The 8,047-nt window shown below is 42.1% G+C and overlaps 1 pseudogene; it reads right to left on the minus strand.

Moving 5' to 3' along the window:
* Positions 1–3,737: 3,737 nt before the first annotated feature.
* On the minus strand, positions 3,738–4,505 carry LOC149086582 (uncharacterized; annotated as a pseudogene).
* Positions 4,506–8,047: the final 3,542 nt, after the last annotated feature.

An 8,047-nucleotide genomic window follows, 5' to 3' on the forward strand; every position in this document is an offset into this window, starting at 1 on the left:
ATAATAGTAAATCCCGGTATTCTGACAGAGACTCACTAATATTCGCTCCTACCTGATTTGTTCCCACCCACAGAATCACCCGCAAGGGCAACTTTCGGCGATGAAAAACGTCTCGAACGTTGCCAATCTTCTCCCCAGGAAGACAACAGCGCTCGAAACCCCGAAAATCCCTACACACTCGGTTCCCAAGTTCCCTAACCATAGAATCGCCGATGATTAAACCCCTATCACTATCCCCCTCTACCTCATCCACGACCACCCATTCGCCCTCTAAAATGTCGTTGTTCGTGGAGATTGCTTCTTCATCAACAGGTGGCTCGACGACCAGAGGCTCCGTTATAACCGGGCCCTCTAGCACCCTAACTTTTTCCCGTAAAGCTTCGACCTCGAGTTCCAGCCTTTTCCTAACCAAGCACCCTTTACAATTGAAACTATAATCAGGGTATAAATACCCCTAGACCAGGGAAACCTCCCGTCGCAAGCTCTACACAACACTAGTCGAGGTCGAGGCATACTAACACTATTGCTAAAGCTAGATAATAATAATAATACTTAAAAATAGGAAAATGAGAAACGTTAACTGGAAATTAAAATAATGTAAAATACATTACTATGCAAAATATACGTAAGAGATTATACGAAAAAATTACGTAAAGTAGAATGCTCAGCACTAAATCAAGAAGAATAAAATAAATATGTATATAAAGAATACAACACCCTCTAAAAAAAGTATTAAGTTACGAAGTACAATTTATACTTATTAGAATTAGCTAACTATCTCATCACACTTACACTACAACAATAGGCCCAAATGGAAGGAAAACAAAGTTATTGAGAGTACCCGGGAAAAAGTATACACTGTTTGCTAACACTAACGTCCAAAAACCTACGAACTTATATCAAAGAAGCGAGCGAACCTGGCGAAAAAACAACGAAAATGAAATGCGAACGAGAAAAATAAATTAAAGTCGATCGAAAATACACAACGAAAATTAAAAAAAAATGAGAGCAATATAATAAAAAAAAAACCACTTATCTCACAATCCAACGTGCGCTGAAAAAAAGAAAATCACCGCAGAATATGACCCAAAAATAAACAACACGCTAAGTAAAACTCACGAGAACGAAGAAAAACACAAAGAAAGACACAAAATGGCGCACTGGCGTGACGGTAATCCTTCGGTAATCCCCCGGCAACGGTTTCGGATAAAACTTCTTCTATTGGTCGGTGAGCGGAGCGCGATAATAGCACGTCCGTTCCCAACGACGGCGAAGACGAATATCCATTTGATTGAGGATGGTATGCAGTTGTATGTATTCTGTGAGTGCCGAGGATTGTGTTCAACTCACGGAAAAGTGTGGATTCAAAGTTTCGTCCTTGATCGGTTGTGATGGTAACAGGAGTTCCGAATCTTGACACCCATCCATGAATGAGAGCTTTAGCTGTAGTTTCAGCTGTCATGTCTTGCGTTGGTATACATTCTGTCCATCTGGTAAAGCAATCGATGATGGTCATACAGTATTGGTACCCTTCGGATGGTGGCAGAGGTCCAATGAAGTCGATATGGATATGGGCAAAGCGAGTGTCTGGTATAGCGAATGTTCCCAGAGGAGATTTCGTATGGCGGAAAATTTTGCATTTCTGGCATTTTACGCAACTTCTGACGGCTTCTTTTATAGATCTTTTCATGCCAGGCCAAACAAATCTTGAAGAAATAAGTTGCGTAGTTTCCAAGGCTCCTGGATGTGACAAATCATGTAGGTGATGAAATACTGCTGTTCGAAGACATTGCGGTACAAATGGTCGAGGACTGGTCTTCGACACATCGCAATATAAATGAACATTCTCGATAGGAAAATATTGTTTTACGATTTGCAAAAATGAATTGGTTGATGCCAAAATGTTTTGCAATTCCTCGTCTTGGGTTTGAGCGTCAGAGAGTTCCTTGTAATTCAATGGTGGTAGTTTAGATAGAGCGTCGATCTCGATCCTGGAGAGAGCATCTGCGACAATGTTATCTTTTCCCTGAATATGCTGAATGTCCGTAGAGAATTGCGAGATGAAGTCCAAATGCCTGAGCTGTCTAGGAGAACATTTATCAGGTTTCTGCTGAAATGCAAAAATGAGAGGCTTTTGATCGGTATATATGATGAACTCTCGTCCTTCAAGCTTGTGCCTGAATCGACGGACACATGTGTAGATGGCTAACAACTCTCGGTCATAGGTTGACCACTTTTTCTGACTTGTTGTGAGCTTCGTCGACAAAAATGCAATGGGATTCCATCGATTGTCATGATATTGCACGAGAGATCCACCGATGGCAACGTCAGACGCATCAGTCCACAAACTGATTGGGGCATCTGGATTTGGATGGTGAAGTAGAGTTGCTTCAGCCAATGCAGATTTCGCTTTGTCGAATGCATCTTGGCATGTCTCATCCCACGGAAGAGGTTCTTCACACTTTTTGCGGTGGATGGCGCAGGATATTTTGCGATGGCTTCGACTCGATCTAGAAGAGGCTTGATGCCAGTCGGCGAAACCTGTACTCCAAGAAAGTCAACTGTGGAAAGTCCAAACACACACGTGGAAGGCTTCAGCGAGAGACCATAGTCGTTGAGTCGCTGAAAGAGTGCTCTTAGATGATGAAGGTGCTCCTCAGGTGATGACGATGCAATGAGAATGTCATCAACAAAAGCATACGTGAATGGAAGATCGCGCAACACCTCATCGATAAAACGTTGGAAAGTAGATGCCGCATTGCACAGATCAAAAGGCATTCGTGTGTACTCGAAGAGACCAAATGGTGTTGTGATGGCCGTTTTGTGTATGTGGTCGGGAAAAATTGGAATTTGGTGATATGCGGAAACTAAATCCACGTGAAAAAAAATATTTTTCCCGTGAAGTTCCGCAGTGAAGTCTTGAATGTTCGGGACATTGTATTTATCCTTGATGGTACGAGCATTTAGGGCTCGATAGTCTTCTATTCGCCATTGTGATTTTCCGTAATCTCAACAATATTTGGCAACTTTGTTTGGTTTTGACGTCGTTTTTGGCGATAATTGACGATGTCCCGTATTTTCCCATATTTGGAATCCCGATGTCCCGTATTTCTCTCGAAGAAATATGGTCAGCCTAAATATGACCGAGATTGAGAATTTCTTGAAAAGCTGATTTGGCCAGTTTCATTTTCGCTGGATCCAGCCTGCGAGCTTTAGCAGAGACTGGTACACCAGAAGTTTCAATGTTATGCATGGTATTGTGCTTAATGGGCTGGTCGGGACGCGGTGGCTTCGTGATATCGGGAAATTCAAGCAATTTGTGATAGATGCTATCTTCGGATACCACTTTAACAGAGTGAAGATCCGCGTTATTTAAATGTCCCGAAACTTCCAATTTGGTATTTAAATCAACTAATTTTCTACTTCTAAGATCGGGTAATAAGTTGAAATAATGAAGGAAGTCGGCTCCAATGATCGCACATGACACATCACAAATGAAAAACGAAAACACAAACGGTTTCCTAAGGCCTAATTTAAGGTGAGTAATCTCCGGCCATATACTTTAATTCCGGTGCCGTTTGCAGCTTTGAAATTTTGAATCGGTGCTAATTTGAAATAATTTTTGGTTGCCAGTATGAGGGAACAGTCACTACCAGTATCAATGAGAAAGCGAATGTTCGTTTTACGATCGCGAATGAATAGGCGAAGGGAACTTACCGGCAAGTGGCATGTCGCCGCTACCCCTGGCCGTTGTCGTTTCCCTGATAGGAGCATGGCTTTGTACACTTCCTCGCGTTGGAACGGAACTTGCGATGACACCAACATACGTCAGAAACACTCGCGGGACTTTTCCGTCGAAAACGGGACTGGTTTCGATCACGAGAATGACTCCTGGCTTGTCTCAAGACAGCAACTTCTTTCCGCAGTTGTTGTATTTCCTCCATCAGTTCATCATTCAAGGAAGCTGCACTAGCTTGAGGGACTGATGGCTTCGTAAATTCCTTGATTTCGATCGGCGTTGACTTCAGGATGCGATCCGCGACTTCAGCTGCTTTCTGTGGTGTGAGTGGCTGTATGGCAGCTAGAATCGAAGTAACATTCGGCGGAAGCTGCTGTAGGAACAGTTCCAAGAGAAGAGAGTCGGCAATGTTGTGATTTTCCGCACGACGCTGCATGATTCGGAGAAGTTCGGACGGTTTCCTATCACCTAGCTGTTCCCCGGAGAGAAGACATCGGATTTCTTGCGTTTTCGATTCGCCGCATCGTTCGATGATGATCGCTTTCAGTTCTTCATACGGGCTGACTTTCCCGCTCTGCATGATGAAATCGCGTACCATTGTAGCTATTTCCGGTGGCAGGTGAGAAACGCAGTGGTTTTACACAGTTTTTGAGTCCGTTATCGGCTTCGGTGTTGCGAGTTCGAAGGTAGCTTCGCACATTTCCAACCACAAGGCGGGATCCGACGCGGTAAAAATTGGTATCCTTATCACCGACGCTTCTGCCATGTCGAAAAAGGAAAACGATCCCGTGAAACCACGAGGCGAATGAGAAAACGATGGAGAAATTCTTCACATACCTAAAAGGCTACGTCCGGGTCACCATTATCCTGTTGGTGAGTGATGGAGGTATAATTTATAAACTTAACAAAATTCAGGACGGTTGTTATTGCGTGTTCATTCCGCGGTTACTGCCAGCGGAAGTGTGTTTCTCGCCAAGCGAGATCAAATCTTGCCAAACATCGGCGGCTTGGCGGGATATACGACATACTCGTCTCAAATTAAAAACAATTTTAGAGCGGGAAACACCATACTTCATCCGCGTGTTTCCATGTGACATGTTACCTGTGCATATTCAAACTTATCCGGCGTCTTCAGTTGTGAACGCGGATAAGCATGCAGAACCTGGTTCTCACTGGATGGCGATCAACATTCCGGACAAGACACCTTGGAATTTTTCGATTCTTACGGACAGAAACCAGAGACTTACAGAAAAGAAATTGCATCATTTACAAGAACATATAAAAAAATTTTGTGGGACTGGATCCGCTACAATCACCTACCTCCAATGTATGTGGACAGTATGCTGTGTTCTTCGTGATACAGAGAAGTAGAAATGTAAGTTTAGGAAGTATTGTTAAGAAACTAAACAGAAAAGGAAATGATTTTGCTGTTTATCAATATGTGGAAAAAAATTTTGCTGCACGAATGTTTTTCAAAAAGTAATAAAGGGATTTTGCCGATACATTGTGTTGTCTTTTATTTTTGTCGTTTGAAGTTTTTTATTAAAATATTATGTGTGTGTGTGAATACCTCGCGTGTAGTAAAATGAAACAGACTACAAGTTCATTCAGTTTAAATATTTATTCATATCAAGATATCGATTTCATGCTCGATAAGTTTATACATCTGTCTGGAATTTAAATTAATTCCTTTTATCGTCGGTGCGTTATTAACAAAAACACGAATATAATAAATTGTAATACATCTCGTGAAAAAAAAACACCATCACCAAGAGATTTGGAACGGGAACAGTTCCGAATAAATTTAAAGCTTGGGTCGGCGTACGCAGTCAATGCAACGCTAGATAAAGTGATAATTATAATCACGGACACCACGATGATCCCGATTAAGGCTTTTCCGGTCCTTTCACGGCTAAAAAATTTTCTCTGGGCCGTCACAGCGATATCCGTCTCCTGTTGCATAATGGAACATTCTGTACGGAAAATGAAAAGAAAAATGACGACCGATACAAAAAAGACACCGAAAGTTTGTAGCGATAAGGTAGCAGTAGTCAATAGCGATACGATACCGGAAGTCGTTTAATAAACAACAGAGGTCGCTTATTGACCGGATGCTGGCATTCTGAAGAGATAAAACACCGGAAGTCTCTTAATAGAAAACAGATGTCACTTAATAAACACCCGAAGTCGAAGCGATAAGGCATTGGAGGTCAATAATCGGAAGTTGGTTAATTAATAGCAGATGTCACTTAATGACCATAACACCAAACATGGCCCCCGTTCTGTCCCTTTCACTTAATGACCGGATGTCGGCATTCTTTGAACTCTAGGTTCTGTTGAGAACACCGGAAGTCACTTAATAAACAACACAGATGTCACTTAATAAACAACGCAGATGTCACTTAATAAACAACACAGATGTCACTTAATAAACAACACAGATGTCACTTAATAAACAACACAGATGTCACTTAATAAACACCGGAATAGAGATAAGCACCGGAAGTGCAATAAGACACCTCGTACTATATCTCACCACCGGAAGTCACTTACTGAATGACACCTGTCACTTAATAAACACCGGAAGAAAGATAAGACACCTCGTACTATATCGCACCACCGGAAGTGTGACGTCACTTCCGGCTTTATACCGGGGCCCTATACTACTGCCGCTGATAGCATTCAATTATTTGACGGCCTGGCTGCTCCTTGAATAGATATGCAGTATACCTACCATATGAAGGAAAAAAAATCGTTTCTGCTGTACTTCCTATGGTGTATAATTTTTTTCCCGCTCATCTCTCTGTCGGATGACCAGCTACATGTAGAGAATCGAACCATTCCTTGCCGTTCGTGTAAGATTGAACTATTTATGCCAGATAGTAATAATCACAAATTTTCTCTATTGGAATAATGAAATGCTCCTATGTGAGCAAAAAAAAAGCTTAAGATTTGTTTTTTTCAAAGTTCAAAGGATTTCATAGTGACATATTGATGAACTAGATTCTACCCTACGTAAGTTTTCTTTTATCTAAATTACATTTTTTTTTTTGCTTTATTTTTTGTAATTAGCTGTAGAAAAACCATCCGCTGTCGTTTAAACTGGGAATGTTGCCAATAATTTTCAAGTTGAACTCTTAAATTCGGTAAAATTGTTGTGCAGAGGTTGACGCCCGATTTCCAAGTTCGGCATTGACCCCAGAAGGGAAGGGCTGACATGGGAACAGCCGTGGGGCCTGAAACAATTACCCTAATTTTTTTTGGGTTCTTTTTTCCAAGCTGTAAATTAACTACATAAGGACCCGTGAAAAGTTTTGCTTGGGGCGCAGATGCAGATAAAAGTCAGCTGAGGCCCCGGACGCAAAAGCAAATACTGGACCCCTTAAATTAGAAAAAAGTGTAATGTATGGGTTTTACGCGGCTCAGGATGTGCCCGCCCTTAAATCCACCTCTACTTGGGCCCACCAAAAATCCCAGCCTATGGGATGTGAGGGCATAGCCCAGCCAACAAAATGTAAACAACAGATATTCATTGACTAGCCAAATATCTTTTCACCTTATTCTAACCCCCGTTCCCCAATTCTTGCTTTGCTCCTCAGTGGAGAAAATGGTTGAGGCTGTCAAAGAGAAATGAGGAAAAAGTAATTTTCGCAGTGAAAGTGAGAGCCGAGGAGTGTGCGACAGGAGCGGTCGCACTGGGCACCGTGCTTTATGGGCCCCCGTACTCACGGTAAACTATTGGAGACTCATGAATTCTGAAATTACTTCTTGCATTAATTCTGAAGTTTCAACAATTCTAAAATTCTCCCCCCCCCCTTTTGTTTAGTGCTGGAATTATTTTTGATTCATCAAGTCCAAAATTTTTATCAGTTTCAGGATTTTTTTTCTCTCATTTGTTTACAATTACCTTCAGTGCTGAATTTTTGCGTTAATTTATTGAATTGTGTATTCAACATTTTCTGTATGGGTATTTGACGGCATTCTTGTATATTTTGAAATAATGGATGCCGATTCCTTCACTTCCCCCCCCCCCCAAACAGGGCCGCAACTAGATGTTTGGTTACCCGGGGCAAGTGCGCATTTTGGTGCCCCCTTGCAATGTTGAAGACGTTTGAGAATACAATTTGCGTCCCTTCTGGTCCAGCACCCGGGGCACGAAATCCGCCTGCTCCCAAATATATAAAATCGGGCAAATATTTTTCGTCTCCGAAATTGTTGAGACGCATCGGGCCCCTTAGGTAAGGGCGGGAATGTCAAAAAGAATGGGTCCATCCAGGCACGTCTCGGGGGTCCAAGAGAAGAGGAGTC

The sequence above is a fragment of the Pholcus phalangioides genome, unplaced genomic scaffold (genome assembly GCF_987345545.1).
Source record: "Pholcus phalangioides strain wild (caught in Gottingen) unplaced genomic scaffold, Ppha-v1.0 ptg000004l_1, whole genome shotgun sequence".
Classification (NCBI taxonomy): domain Eukaryota; kingdom Metazoa; phylum Arthropoda; class Arachnida; order Araneae; family Pholcidae; genus Pholcus; species Pholcus phalangioides.